This window comes from Lemur catta, chromosome 11, assembly GCF_020740605.2.
Source record: "Lemur catta isolate mLemCat1 chromosome 11, mLemCat1.pri, whole genome shotgun sequence".
NCBI classification, from domain to species: Eukaryota; Metazoa; Chordata; class Mammalia; order Primates; family Lemuridae; genus Lemur; species Lemur catta.
In genome coordinates, this window is record NC_059138.1 from 70,175,206 (window position 1) to 70,188,935 (window position 13,730).

At 42.9% G+C, this 13,730-nt stretch overlaps 1 pseudogene; it reads left to right on the forward strand.

Moving 5' to 3' along the window:
- Nucleotides 1-1,571: 1,571 nt before the first annotated feature.
- LOC123647106 lies at nt 1,572-2,665 on the forward strand (annotated as a pseudogene).
- Nucleotides 2,666-13,730: the final 11,065 nt, after the last annotated feature.

Sequence of the window (13,730 nt, forward strand, 5' to 3'; positions counted from 1 at the left end):
TAAAAAAAAAAAAACCCAGGTGTGGTGGCTCATGCCTGTAATCCTAGCACTCTGGGAGGCCAAGGTGGGAGGATCGCTTGAGCTCAGGAGTTCAAGACCACCCTGAGCAAGAGTGAGACCCTCTCTCTACTAAAAATAGGAAAATTTAGCCAGGCAACTAAAAATAGGAAAAAGTTAGCCAGGTGTGGTTGTGCATGCCTGTAGTCCTAGCTACTTGGGAGGCTGAGGCAGGAGGATCGCTTGAGCCCAGGAGTTTGAGGTTGCTGTGAGCTAGGCTGACACCATGGCACCAGGACAACAGAGCGAGACCCTGTCTCAAAAAAAAAAAAAAAAAACCTTTGTTCCTATTAATTAATAAAATACCAAGAGCAAAAGTTATGTGGTGCAGGTGGGTTGCTTCACCAGACACTGCTAACACCTAGTGACACCCTCAGCACAGTAAGAGGGTTCAGTGGCAAACTGTGACAACCAGACATTCAAATGCCAGTTCCAGTACTTAACTAGCTGTGTGATCTTGGGCAAATTCCTTCACCTCTTGTGCCCTTGTTTCCTCAGCTGTCAAATCAGAACAACTAGAGTGCCTACCCCAGAGGATTGCTGTGAGCATGCAGAACACTTAGATTACTGTCCAGCATATGAAAAGCAATTGTCATCGTCATCATCATTGTTGTCATCCTGGGTGGGTGATAGTTACTCTGTCTGGTCCAGCCTTCACAACCCTGCCAGCATGGTTTTCCTCAAATACTGCCTCAGTCCCTCCTCACACTCCAGCCTGCACCTGGTCTGCCTCTCCCCCCAGGACAAAGTCACCTGGTGTGACACGATAAACTACCACCAAGCTCTCACTTGGAAGGCAGGAATGAGCAGGCACCCCCAGGTCGCAACATGAAACCAAGCTGGTTTCTCAAGATGCTCTTTAACTTTGTGTTGTTGTTATTAACCTAGGTGAAGAGGGCTGAGTTAATTTTATTCCTCAGTTCAAGGCACATTCTCCTCATTAGTCCACATAGGTCCTTTCCCTTGCTTTATATTTAATATATTTTCTTTTATTCACTTTCCTTACTCCCATATGCCCCCGCCCCAACATTCTGATTCCAAGTATTTGTGCAAAGGGGTATTGTTATGGTAAATGCACGTGCCTTAATTTACACAGATGGTTTGTGGAGCGCTCCTCATACCGTCTTAAAATCCCTGCTGCCATGAGGACATCTGGTCTCCTCTAACTGCTGCCGGGGACCCCGTGCTGTGCACCCTCACATTTGACTACCCCTTTCCCCATGATGGAGATGGACAGTTTCCTCCAACTGTCCTCTACAGCAAGCCAGGGAAGAGAGAGATTTCTTGGAAGATGGTGTTGGGAAATCTTGATACTGTGTGGATAAAAATAAAGCTGGATCCCCACCTAACGTTCCATACAGAGTGAACTCTAGATCAAGTAAAGACCAAAATACAAAAGGGAAAACAATGAGATTCATAGAAGAAAATGTAGGTGACTATCTCAGTAACCTAGGGAAAGAACTTCTTCAGCAAATCTTCAAAAGCACAAAATTCACTCTTTTCCAGCTGGAATCATGGAGGGTGTTCAAGAGAAGAAGAAAAAAGGTTCCTGATGTCCCAGAAAACCTTGGGAAAAAGCAAAGGAATTTTGCAGAGCTGAAGATCAAGCACCTAAGGAAGAAGTTTGCCCAAAAGAGGCTTCCAAAGGCAAGGAGGAAGCTTATCTATGAAAAAGCTAAGCACTGTCGCAAGGAACACAGGCAGATGTACAGAATTGAGACTTGAATGGCTAGAATGGCAAGAAAGCTGACCACTTCTACGTACCTGCAGAACCCAAACTGGCATTTGCCACCAGGATGGGAGGTATCAGTGGTGTGAGCCCAAAAGTCTGAAAGGTGTTGCAGCTTCTTCACCTTTAACAGATCTTCAGTGGAACCTTTGTTAAGCTCAACAAGACTTCAGCTAACATGCTGAGGATTGTGGAACCATATATTGTACGGGAGTACCTGAACCTGAAGTCAGTAAATGAACTAATCTGCAAACATGGTTATGGCAAAATCAGTAAGAAGCAAATTGCATTGACAGATAACGCTTTGATTGCTCCATCTCTTGGTAAATATGGCATCATCTGCATGGAAAATCTGATTCGTGAGAACTACACTGTTGAAAAATGCTTCAAAAAAGCAAATAACTTCCTGTGGCCTTTCAAGTTATCTTCTCCACAAAGTGGGATAAAGAAAAAAAGGCCGAGCGTGGTGGCTCACGCCTGTAATCCTAGCACTCTGGGAGGCCGAGGCGAGTGGATTGCTCGAGGTCAGGAGTTCAAGACCAGCCTCAGCAAGAGCGAGACCTCGTCTCTACTAAAAATAGAAAGAAATGATCTGGCCAACTAAAATATATATATACAAAAAATTAGGTGGGTATGGTGGCACATGCCTATAGTCCCAGCTACTGGGGAGGCTGAGGCAGTAGGATCCCTTAAGCCCAGGAGTTTGAGGTTGCTGTGAGCAAAGCTGACGCCATGGCACTCACTCTAGCCCAGGCAACACAGCGAGACTCTGTCTCAAAAAAAAAAAAAAGAAAGAAAAAGACACCCCATTTTATAGAAGGTGGAAACGCTGGCAACAGGGAAGACCAGATCAGCAGGCCTATTAGAAGGATGAACTAAGGTGTCTACCATGATTATTTTTGTAATCTGGCCAGTTAATAAACAGTGACTGCTTTGAAATTTAAAAAATTCAATAGTAAGTCCTTGGCTATTTCTTCCATTCAGATTGGTTTTCCAGTCTGCTCTCACCTCGAGGTCGGCCCTTCTCCACTGCCAAGATTATCTTTTGTTTAAGAGCAGTTGTAGGAGAAAAACAAAACTTTAAAGCCAGGCTTCTCCCTACTTTGTTTCCCCTCCTGTATATTAAACGGGTAGTTTTTGTTTTGTTTTGTTTTGTTTTTTTCCCCCTAGGCTCCTCCTTTGCCCAGAACAGGGGTCAGTAAGCTATGGCTGTGAGCCAAATCCAGCCCAACATAGATTTTTGCACAGCCTGCTAAGAAAGGTTTTTACATCTTTAATTGGAAGAAGAAGAAGGGGGGTGGGGAGGAGGAAGATTTTGTGAGACATGAACATTCTACGAAATACAACTTCCACTGTCCACAAATAAAGTTTTATAGGAACACGGCCAGGCTCATTCATTTACATATTATCAAAGGCTGCTTTCTCACTACAACTGCAGAGCTGAGTAGTTATGACAGAGACCGTATGGCTCAGAAAGCCAAAAATATTTGCTACCTGGTCCTTTGCACAAAAAAGTTGCCAGCCCCTGAACTAGACTGTGCACCCCTTGAGGACAGAAGTCATAGTCAACGTAGCTTTTATTTCCTTGACTGCTTAGCACAGGGGCTTGCTGGTAATTGGTGCTGTTTCTATCACACAGGACTACTTCTGGCTTCAAGTAACAGAATACCCTACTAAAAGCATTAATTCTCACATAACAAGAAATCTAGAGAGAAAACTGGCATCGATTCAAGCTCAATGATGTTAGATCAGGGCCTTGGGTCAATGTCACCTTCTCATGTCCTCATGGTTTTAGGATGGCTGTGGCAGCTCCTTGGATCGTTTCCCCACATGACCATGTTCAAAGACAGAAAACCGGCAGCCACATGGGCAAAGAACTTGACCTGGTATACATCCCTCTTGTAGGGGAGGAAAATAATCCCTGGAGCCCCACAGCAGGCTTCCCCTCATGGCATTAGCCAGAGAGGATACGCTCCCTTACACCAGGGGCTGGCCCCCTTCCCTTGAGCCCTAGAGGGCTCCACCCCAAACTCCAAAAAAAAAAAAAAATCAGCAATGAGAAGTAAGGAAATGGCTTTGGGCATCTAGGCAATGAAAAGTGTTTGCCCCAAGGCTGGCATTATAATAGGGAGGCTGATTTTTGACCTTGCAAAGGCAACCCAGAAATTTGAACTAATTTTTATGTGCAAAACCAAGCAATAGCTGAATTCCAACCTTTCCTAAGATGGGTAACTCATTTTAAAAATAGAATAACTTTTCCAAATAGTTTCCAATGGTTTTTAAACTGTAGAAGCACAGACGTTAGCTGAGCAGCTTTTATAAGTTCTGCTTGGCCTTTTTCTAACAAAATGTATGGTTCTGCAGTCAGGACCCTTCTGCTTCTGGACAGCCACGTGGTGCAAGGCCATAGATTGCATAGCATCCCACAGGCCTTGTGTAGGCAGTCAAAGCTCTCGTCTTCATGACAGTTGGCTCATCAGAATCACGAGCTATCTGTGCAATGATTAAGCAAGCAATCAAACAGAACTATAGTAATGGTTTATAACCAAAGTACACGCTGAGTGTCGAAAAGAAAGACCAGGATGTGAACACACAGGTTCCAAGGGGACCCGGAGCCAAAGCTCAGCATGTGACCCTGGCCCCATGAGTCAGCCTGTGTGAGCATGTCCCGGCAGATGGCCCCTTTGATTCTCCACGCTCACATAGTACACTTTCTGCCTACGAACCTCTGCATGCTAGACTCAGCAGATGAGCAAATACAGCCCCAATCAAACAAGAACTAACAAGAAAAGCAATATCACTTTGAAAATCAGAAATCTCGAAATGCCAACTTTGCACAGAGTAAGTTGCGAAATGATGGTTTTTATGTACTTTTTAAAAATGTGGTTGCTATGCTTGTTCCATACTAGCAATTCTCAGCTTGTTTCCAGCCTGTGACTTTGGTGGGACCTGTCCCCACACTCTCTCCCTGTCCTGTTCTGACCATCCCGCCTGCCTTTAAGACTCAGGTATGAACGCAGATGAGTCAATCCACACAGTCCTCCCCCAGAGGAAATTGGAGGAAGTAGGCGCCATGGTGAGAAATTATAGATTTATATGGAGCAAATAAAACACTGTTTGCACAACGGCAATTGCCTTGGCCAGTGAAGAGCATAGCCCCAACTTTGTAGATGTTTCCTAATGTCAGAAGATGGTGAAGAGTTGCTCAAAAGAACAATGACAAAATATATCTGAATTTTCATTATTATTATTTTAAAGGGAGGGTCGTGCTCTGTCGCCCAGGCTAGAGTGCAGTGGCATCGCCATAGCTCACTGCAACTCCTCCAACTCCTGGGCTCAAATGATCCTCCTGCCTTGGCCTCCCGAGTAGCTGGAACTACAGGCACGCACCACCACACCTGGCTAATTGTTTCGTATATTTTTGTAGAGACAAGGATCTCGCTATGTTGCCCAGGCTGGTCTCAAACTCTTGAACTCAGGCAATCCTCCCACCTCAGCCTCCCAAAGTTCTGGAATTACAGGCATGAAGGCACTGTGCCTGGCCCTTATTTGAATTTTTAAACTTTAAAAGATCATCTGCCATGGACCATAGCCTCTCCAAACTTCTAGAAATTCAAATATAGGTGTGGGGGTGCTCTCTGTTTCAGTCACACATTGTACTTTTTGTGACCTCTTATTATCTGTCCCCCTCCATACATACACATACACACACACACACACTCACACCCCACTGAATGGGTGGAAAGGAAGTGAAAGGAGCCAAAAGAGCTGTGTCAGCTTCCAGCCACATCCCCTTTCCCACCCTGATCTGCGGGTTCCTGGGGTGAGTGAGGGGGAGGTCCCTGATGCTGGGCCCTAAATCTAACTCTGCTCAGAGGTCTCAGCTCTAGAACATCATCCTCTTACATTTTATACAGCTGCGTGCACTCTTCACTGACCTGTATTTCTTTTGCCTCTATTTCCACATTTAGCCTTTCAGTAGAGGTATTGAGCAAAACTCCCATTTCATTTCAATCATTCCATATAAAGCATTCATGGATTTTAGCTATAAATATCTTAGAATTCACGTGATTAATAAAAGGAAGGCAAATAAACGTGCAAGAAAGTTATCATCAAGACGCAGTGAACTAAGAAAATGCTGAAGATAGAGGGCAAAGTAGGAAACTTCTGGAATGTAGCCTCCAATAAAAGCTGACCTGCTATAACAAGAGTATGTTATTATGCATGTGAGCTGAGGTATTTCTCATTACAGGTATGTAAATATTCTCTATGAAATCATGTTCTAATCATTTTTCAGAATTTTCCCATATAGGCCACAATCAGAACAAGCTTGCTGCTTTTTATGTGCATGAAACTTTAAATTGCTTTATAAATTTCTTGTGAGAATTGAAATAGCCTTCTCTTACTGACATAAGCCTCCAAACCTCAATTAATAAGAATGTTCCAGAGCCTGCTCTATATGCCTTGCCCTGTGCTAAGAGTTTGTATATATTTCTGTTTAAATCATACCATCTTTAATTTAATGATTGGAAAGTTATTAGACGATGTGATGCACCGAAAAGGAAGTAGTATCACTCATGTGGTCTTCCTGTCCAAATGTATACACCGAATCAGACAACTCCAAGATGAGGGGCATTCTGTAAAAAAAACCTGGCCTATCCTCTTCAAAAATATTAATGTTACAAGAGATAAAGTAGGCTGAGGGAATGTTCTAGATTAAAGGAGACAAAAGAGACATGACAACTGTATACAAAGCATGATCCTGAATTGGATCCTGAATTAGGATACTGCTATGAAGGATATTATTGAGTCCAGGCGTGGTGGCTTATACCTGTAACACCAGCACTTTGGGAGGCCGAGATGGGAGGATTGCTTGAGGCAAGGAGTTTGAGACCAACCTGGGCAACATAGGAAGACCTCATCTCTACTAAAAATAATTAGCTGGGCGAGGTGGTGCAAACCTATAGTCTTAGCTACTCAAGAGGCTGAGGTGGGAAGATTGCTTGAGCCCAGTTCAAGTTACAGGGAACCATGATCGTGCCACTGCACCCTAGCCTGGGTGACAAAGCAAGACACTGTCTCCAAAGGATGTTATTGGGATAACTGGTAACATTTGGGGATTAGATAATACTATTGTATTGATGTCCAATTTCCTGATTTTGATAATTGCACTGTACTTATGTTAAGAGAATGTCATTAAGGATAAAGAAATTGTGGTAAATATACACAATGGAATATTATACAGCCACAAAAAGGAATGAAATCTTGCCATATGAAACAACATGGATGGAACTGGAAAACATTATATTAAGTGAAATAAGCCAAGCACAGAAAGACAGATCTCACATGTTCTCACTCATATGTGGGAGCTAAATATTAAAAACAATTGATCTCATGGAGACAGAGAGTAGAATGATGGTTACCAGAGGCTGGGAAGGGTAGTGGGAAGGAGGAGGTAAAGTGGGGATGGTTAATGGGTACAAAAATATAGCTATATAGTTAGGTGGAATGAATACTATTTGATAGTACAACAAAGTAACTGTTAACATAACCAACAATAAGTTAGGGTATACTTTAAAATAATCAAGAGAGTGGATTGAAATGTTCCTAACACAAAGGAATGTTAAATGCCTGAGGTGATGGATACCCCAATTACCCTGATTTGATTAATTCACATTGTGTATCTGTATCAAAACATCACATGTACCCTATAAAGATATACAACTAGGCCGGAAGCGGTGGCTCACACCTGTAATCCTAGCACTCTGGGAGGCCGAGGCAGGAGGATCACTCGAGGTCAGGAGTTTGAGACCAGCCTGAGCAAGAGCGAGATCCCGTCTCTACTAAAAATAGAAAGAAATTATATGGACAGCTAAAAATATATATAGAAAAAATTAGCCAGGCATGGTGGCGCATGCCTGTAGTGCCAGCTACTCGGGAGGCTGAGGCAGGAGGATTGCTTGAGCCCAAGAGGTTGAGGTTGCTGTGAGCTAGGCTGACGCCACGGCACTCTAGCCCAGGCAACAGAGCGAGACTTTGTCTGAAAAATAAATAAATAAAGATATACAACTATTAATGTTATGTACCCATGATCATTAAAAATTTTTAAAAAGACAGAAAATGTCATTGATCTCAGGAAATAGCTGAAGAAAATAAGGTAAAGGAATATGGTATCTGTAATTTATGGTTTATAAAAAAATACATAATAATGGTATGTGTATATATGTATATATACACACATATAAATTACATAGAAGTCATGCAAATGTGGCAAAATGTTAAAATTGGTAAATCTGGATAAAAGATATATGAGAGTTTTGTATTATTCTTGTAACCCTGCTGTAAGTTTGAAATTATTTTAGGATAAAATTAAAATTTTTTTAAAGTTGTTGGTACATACTCTACACTTTTCCTGAAATCAGTTGCCTTGAGAGATGTTACTCTTGGCTAACCCTGAAACATTATCTTGAGCAAGACACTGATGACTAAGCTGAGATCAAAAGAGTTTTGCAAAATTTATTTCTACTTTGAAAAGAACACTGGAGACGGACAGTCGGGTGTGGGGAGCGGTGATTAAATCAATTACGTGTAATGGGAACTTGGCCTCTGTGTTTCCTCTTCTTTATTTCCACTCCTGGGAAGTGGGTCAGAGAAAAAGAAATATCAGATGTGCAGGAAAACCTCTTCCCTATGATACTCACTTTCCATAAAAATCAGGCTCGACCCTCTACCCTGGCTGAATGGAGTCTGTCACCCCCACAGCTTGCAGGCCTCACTCAGCACCCCTCTGGGCGTGGCTCCCACGACTTCCTCTGCCAAGCGTGGCCCAAGCCATGGCCCTCGGGAAGCCTTTCGTGTCCCCCATAACTGTGCTATCCAATGCAGGAGCCGCCGGCACGTGTGGCTGCTGAGCACCTGCGATGTGCTGGTCTGAACATGTGCTGTCAGTGTTAAGCATACACCGGGTTTCAAAGAATTTGCATTAAAAATGAATGCAAAATATCCCATTAATAATTTTATATAGTAATTGCATGTTGAAATTATAATGTTTTACATATATCGAATTAAATAAAGCACTTTACTGTAATAAAATCATTCCAACTGTTTCTTTTTACTTTTTTAAATGCGGCTACCAGGAAATGTGACATCATATACGTGCTTCACATGATGTTTATATTAGAGCCCGACCGGGATGAAACTGAACAGCCCGTCCTCACCCCACGGCTGCGCCTCCTGGCAGAGTTGGACTGCAGGCCCCAGAAAGCCAGGAGCCCCATTCCTCTTTGTCCCTGCCACACTTGATCAAGGATGTTGTTGAGTTCATCATTAATGTTCATTCTTTTATTATTATTATTACTGAAGTAAAATTTGCATGACATTGACATTAGCCAGTTTAAAGTGAGCAATTCAGGGGCATCTTGTATCTGCACAATGTTGTGCGACCACCACCTCTATCCAGTTTGCAAACATTTTCATCACTCCCAAATCAAATCCCATATCCCTTAAGTGGTCACTCCCCATTCTGTCTCTATGGATTTGCCTATTCTGGACATTTCATATAAATAGAATCACACAATATGTGGCCTTTTGTGTCTGGTTTCTTTCACTTCACGAGGTTCATCCACGTTGTAGTATGTATCAGTACTTCATTCCTTTTTAAAAATGTTCCTTCTTTTATTCTTTATTATTCCTTCCCCCGTAGAATGTTCTCTCCTATGCCTCTTTTGTGCTCAGCCAATTTAACTCATTTAAGCACAAAGTGAAATCACACTTCCTCCATAAAGACCTCTCTATGTCCCCCATCTTCTCCGCACTCTTACAGTTTTATCTATTAATACATCTGTGGTCCCCAAGCCCCTGGCCGCAGACCGGTACTGGTCAGTGCCCATTAGGAAGCAGCCCGCACAGCAGGAGGTGAGCAGCGGTCGGGCAAATGAGCCAGTGAAGCTTCATCTGTGTTTACAGCCGCTCCCCATCGCTCGCATCTCTGCCTCAACTCTGCCTCCTCGCAGATCAGCAGTGGCATTAGAGTCTCGTAGGAGCGTGAACCCTGCTGTAAACTGCTCATGCGAAGGATCTAGGTTGCATGCTCCTTATGAGAATTTGTTCAAAACCACCCACTCCCCAACTTCCACCCCCATCTGTGGAAAAACTGTCTTCCATGAAACTGGTTCCTGGTGCCAGAAAGGTTGGGGACTGCTGATCTGCATGACTTAGTTTAAATGCTACATACCAGTGGTGTTTAGGATGAGTTTTTAAATAATCCAGCAGATAATAATTGTGTAGGGAGGAGAGTGGATGAAACAGGATTAGCCATATATTGGTGGTCACTGAAGAAGGTAATAGGTACATAGAGGTTCATTATGTTATTCTCTCTATTTTTGTGTATGTTTGGAAGTTCCTGTAATAAAAAAAATTCAAATAACTCTCGTACTCTTACCTGTTTTGTGGGTTAATGTCTTATCCTCTCAATTAGATCTTTGCTCCTACGATTGTCATCATGCCTTGGTGAATGATGGCTATTATAGAACAGTAGATCTCTATCAATGCTTTCCTGAATTAAATTCAGTCTGAGGTGCTTTAAAAGATTTCATTGAGAAAAGCTGGATCAAGGTGATATTCTACCTTTAGTGTCTTGATCTTTCTTCTACAGTCAACCTCCTTTGTGATTTCTGCACTGGCTGCTCCTCTCTTGGGCTTGTAATTGATCTCCAATGAATAATTACAATGCCCCCACTCCAGTGTTATGAAACATTTATGGATAACTCACAGTTATAAAACTGAAAGCCAGCTGCGTGCAGTGGTGCATGCCTGTAATCCCAGCTATCTTGGGAGGCTGAGGCAGGAAGACTGCTTGAGCCCAGGAGTTCAAGGCCAGCCTGGGCAACACAGCAAGGCCCTGCCTCTAAATAAATTATAAATAAACAAATAACTGGAAGCCAAGTTGGCATGTTTCCATGTTGGCCTCTCCTTTCTTTCTTGCTCCATAGATCCCATTCTGCTTCTCCCACTAGGTCCCACTGTTCTGTGGGTATAAAGGGAGGAAAGAGGCCAGGTGCAGTGGCTCACACCTGTAATCCTAGCACCCTGGGATGTCGAGGTGGAAGGATTGCTTGAGCTCAGGAGTTCGAGACTGGCCTGAGCAAGAGTGAGACCCTATCTCTATTAAAATAGAAAAATTAGCCAGGTGTCATGGTGTGCACCTGTGGTCCCAGCTACTCGGGAGGCTGAGGCAGGAGGATCACTTGAGCCCAAGAGTTGGAGGTTGCTGTGAGCCATGATGACGCCAGAACACTCCACTCGGGGCAACAAAGTGAGACTGTGTCTCAAAAAAAAAGGTAGGAAAGAGAAGAGCACATTCACATTACTTCCACTTTTGCACAGTAAGTGTTCATCACTTACTCTCCTTCTATGCTAATAATTCAGAGAAAGTATTCTAAAAGCAAAACTGGGACTTAAATAGTGTGATAATATACATTTTTCTATACCTCCTGCTCTTTCTAATTTTAAATGGGGCCAGTAACTCCATGAGAAGAGTCAAGTCAAAAAAATATTTGCAGCCAGGATTCCAAGAAGAAAACTCCTTTGCCTACATCAAGTCTCCAATTTTTTCAGGTGGAAAAGTAGGCTTAGCTGGGCGTTATAGTGCCTGCCTGTAGTCCCAGTTACTCGGGAGGCAGAGGCAGGAGGATCACTTGAGCCCAAAAGCTTGAGGTTGCTGTGAGCTATGATGATGCCACTGCACTCTAGCTGGGGGGACAGAGTGAGACTGGGTCTCAAAAAAAAAAAAAGAATAGGCTAAAAATCCAGCAGCCATTGCCACTTTGTCATTGCAAAGGTGACTGAAAAGGATGCACTGACCTTTGTGATTCATTTTCTTCTCTTTCCCTAGAAAGCGAGGGGGAAACATTTTGGTGCAAGAGTAATTTCAAAGCTTAGTAAACCTGGAAACAAGAGATTTTAATTACTCATTCATGCAGACAGCACCTGGAGAGAAGAGACTGAAGAATTAGACATAAAACACAAGTCTCTGAGTCATTTACTAATGTTTAAATCTGAAAACCACAATTCTGATTATGACTCATTAAAAAGCCAACGTTGGGACATAGCAGTCACATGATCTGTCTCTCTCTTTGAACTGATTCCTTTATCTAGTTTGTTCTTGCCTTTCTGCTGTGCCAAATACCAAACGCTTTGTTTCAACAAGTCTGTAACCTTTGGGAGGTACTTTCCATCCCTGCTCCCATCACACACTTTTCTCCATGAACAGAGATTTTTACAAAGTCATCTGCTGCATAACTGTGGAAGGCAGGATAATGGCCCCCCAAAATGTCCACAGCTTAACCCCCAGGACCTGTGAGTATATTATAATGCAAGGTGGGAGGGGTGGGGTGGGGGGAATGAAGGTTGCAGATGGAATTAAGGTTGCTAATCAACAGACCTAAAGACAAGGGGTTGAGTCGGGGTTATCCAGGTGGGCCCAGTGTAATCACAAACGTGCTTGTAAGTGGAAGAGGGAGACATGAGAATCAGAGGGCAGTAATGTGAGAAAGACTCAACTTCAGACTTGCTGGCTTTGGAGATGGAAGGGGCCCACAGCCAGGAAGTGTGGGCAGCCTCTAGAAGCGGTAAAGCCAAGGAAACAGATTCTTCACTACAGCCACCCTGCTGACACTTTGATTTTAGCACAGTGAGGCCCATTTCAGACTTCTGGCTTCTAGAACTATAAGATGATAAATTTGTGTTGTGTTAAGCCTCCAAGTTTTTGGCAATTTGTTGCAACAGCAACAGAGAACTAACACAACAGTCATTTACAAGAGATGGGGAGAAAAGGATCTTTAATTGTTGTGATCTCCCCTAAAAACGCCAGTCTGAGCAATTCCTTAAATCAAAGATGTTAATTTCTCTGCAGCCTGCTGTGATTCCTGGGTGTGACTGCTGCCTGCCACTCTGCATGTCACCCTTTGGGTGGCTTGTTTCAGTCAGCACATCCCGGACACTGCTCCTCAAATTGAGACTGTGGCCACCAGAAGGGGTGTCAGAAACCAAGACACTGGGAGGCAATTTGGGACATTCCTCAAAGATTGACTATTATTTGCTTTCCTCAACACCATTTCCAAACAGAATAATTGTTGTCTGTAATACCAAATAATTGAGATATTTCCCTTCTTTCAATGAATTATTTTAAACTCTTTTGACAATATGAAGAGTCAAGCTTGGGAATATTCTTTATCCGAAATATCCCTGTCTCCAAGTTGTACACAAAGAAAACTACTTTATATATTGTCAACCACTGATTGTCAAGAGACAGATTATCCAACCTGTAGTTTTTTTCTGGAATCAAGAACTTCCAGTTTCTCATTCAACTCCATCCAGCTGCCTACCATTTGACTATTGCCCTAGTCATTCCTCCATCTCCTTGACGGGACAGGGAAGGAATGAAGACATAAAAGATGATTTGATCACTGTGTCTCCCTAAACAAAATGATGATTTTGTTACAGAAGAGTTCAAACCTTCCACCTTCCAATTTATTTAGAGATGGGTGGCTACTCTGGCAAAAAATATGAGCCAGAACTGTGTCAGCCACAAAGGGCAATAATACTTTTAAAAATGTTAATAGTAAGTTTGTCCTAAATTGAAAAGGTTTTTTTTTTTTTTTTTAGATTATAAAAGTCAGACCAGGCACAGTGGCTCACACCTGTAATCCCAGCACTTTGGGAGGCCAAGGCAGGAGGATCACTTGAGGCCAGGAGTTTGAGACTGGTCAGGGTAACATAGGAAGACTCTGTCTCTACACAAAATAAGAAAAATTAGCCAGGCATGATGGCATGTGCCTATAGTTCTAGCTACTCCAGCAGCTGAGGAGGGAGGATCATTGAGCCCAGAAGTTTGAGGTTGTACTGTGCTAGATCGCACCACTGCACTCCAGCCTGAGTGACAGAG